Genomic DNA, 2453 nt, shown 5'->3' with positions numbered 1-2453 from the left:
GACAGGTTCAGACAGGTGACATCAGACAGGTGACGTCACGTCAGACAGGTGACGTCACGTCAGACAGGTTCAGACAGGTGACGTCACGTCAGACAGGTGGCGTCAGACAGGCGACGTCACCTCAGACAGGTGACGTCACGTCAGACGACGTCACGTCAGACAGGCGACGTCACCTCAGACAGGTGACGTCACGTCAGACAGGTTCAGACAGGTGACATCACGTCAGACAGGTGACGTCAGACAGGTTCAGACAGGTGACATCAGACAGGTGACGTCACGTCAGACAGGTGGCGTCAGACAGGTGACGTCACGTCAGACAGGTGACATCACGTCAGACAGGTGACATCACGTCAGACAGGTGACATCACGTCAGACAGGTGACGTCAGACAGGTGACGTCACGTCAGACAGGTTCAGACAGGTGACATCAGACAGGTGACGTCACGTCAGACAGGTGACGTCAGACAGGTGACGTCACGTCAGACAGGTTCAGACAGGTGACATCAGACAGGTGACGTCACGTCAGACAGGTGACGTCAGACAGGTGACGTCACGTCAGACAGGTGGCGTCAGACAGGTGACGTCACGTCAGACAGGTGACGTCACGTCAGACAGGTGGCGTCAGACAGGTGACGTCACGTCAGACAGGTGACGTCAGACAGGTGACGTCACGTCAGACAGGTGACGTCAGACAGGTGACGTCAGACAGGTGACGTCAGACAGGTGGCGTCAGACAGGTGACGTCAGACAGGTGACGTCACGTCAGACAGGTGACGTCAGACAGGTTCAGACAGGTGGCGTCACGTCAGACAGGTTCAGACAGGTGACGTCACGTCAGACAGGTGGCGTCAGACAGGTGACGTCACGTCAGACAGGTGACGTCACGTCAGACAGGTGGCGTCAGACAGGTGACGTCACGTCAGACAGGTGACGTCACGTCAGACAGGTGGCGTCAGACAGGTGACGTCACGTCAGACAGGTGACGTCAGACAGGTGACGTCAGACAGGTGGCGTCAGACAGGTGACGTCACGTCAGACAGGTGACGTCAGACAGGTGACATCAGACAGGTGACGTCAGACAGGTTCAGACAGGTGACATCAGATAGGTGACGTCACGTCAGACAGGTGACGTCACGTCAGACAGGTTCAGACAGGTGACATCAGACAGGTGGCGTCACGTCAGACAGGTTCAGACAGGTGGCGTCAGACAGGTGACGTCACGTCAGACAGGTGGCGTCAGACAGGCGACGTCACCTCAGACAGGTGACGTCACGTCAGACGACGTCACGTCAGACAGGTGACGTCACCTCAGACAGGTGACGTCACGTCAGACAGGTTCAGACAGGTGACATCACGTCAGACAGGTTCAGACAGGTGACATCAGACAGGTGACGTCACGTCAGACAGGTGGCGTCAGACAGGTGACGTCACGTCAGACAGGTGACATCACGTCAGACAGGTGACATCACGTCAGACAGGTGACATCACGTCAGACAGGTGACGTCAGACAGGTGACGTCACGTCAGACAGGTTCAGACAGGTGACGTCAGACAGGTGACGTCACGTCAGACAGGTGACGTCAGACAGGTGACGTCACGTCAGACAGGTGACGTCAGACAGGTGACGTCAGACAGGTGACGTCAGACAGGTGACGTCACGTCAGACAGGTGACGTCAGACAGGTGACGTCAGACAGGTGACGTCAGACAGGTGACGTCACGTCAGACAGGTGGCGTCAGACAGGTGACGTCACGTCAGACAGGTGACGTCACGTCAGACAGGTGGCGTCAGACAGGTGACGTCACGTCAGACAGGTGACGTCAGACAGGTGACGTCACGTCAGACAGGTGACGTCAGACAGGTGACGTCACGTCAGACAGGTGACGTCAGACAGGTGACGTCACGTCAGACAGGTGACGTCAGACAGGTGACGTCAGACAGGTGGCGTCAGACAGGTGACGTCAGACAGGTGGCGTCAGACAGGTGACGTCACGTCAGACAGGTGACGTCAGACAGGTGACGTCACGTCAGACAGGTGACGTCACGTCAGACAGGTGGCGTCAGACAGGTGACGTCACGTCAGACAGGTGACGTCAGACAGGTGACGTCACGTCAGACAGGTGACGTCAGACAGGTGACGTCACGTCAGACAGGTGACGTCAGACAGGTGACGTCAGACAGGTGGCGTCAGACAGGTGACGTCAGACAGGTGACGTCAGACAGGTGACGTCACGTCAGACAGGTGACGTCAGACAGGTGACGTCACGTCAGACAGGTGACGTCACGTCAGACAGGTGACGTCAGACAGGTGACGTCACGTCAGACAGGTGGCGTCAGACAGGTGACGTCACGTCAGACAGGTGACGTCAGACAGGTGACGTCAGACAGGTGACGTCAGACAGGTGGCGTCAGACAGGTGACGTCACGTCAGACAGGTGACGTCAGACAGGTGACG

Source organism: Micropterus salmoides, unplaced genomic scaffold (genome assembly GCF_014851395.1).
Source record: "Micropterus salmoides isolate LMB-PRFRI ecotype aquatic unplaced genomic scaffold, ASM1485139v1 Ms_hic_scaffold_21, whole genome shotgun sequence".
Lineage (NCBI taxonomy): Eukaryota > Metazoa > Chordata > Actinopteri > Centrarchiformes > Centrarchidae > Micropterus > Micropterus salmoides.
The sequence above is the reverse complement of the archived record's forward strand: the minus strand, read 5'-3'. Positions refer to the sequence as shown.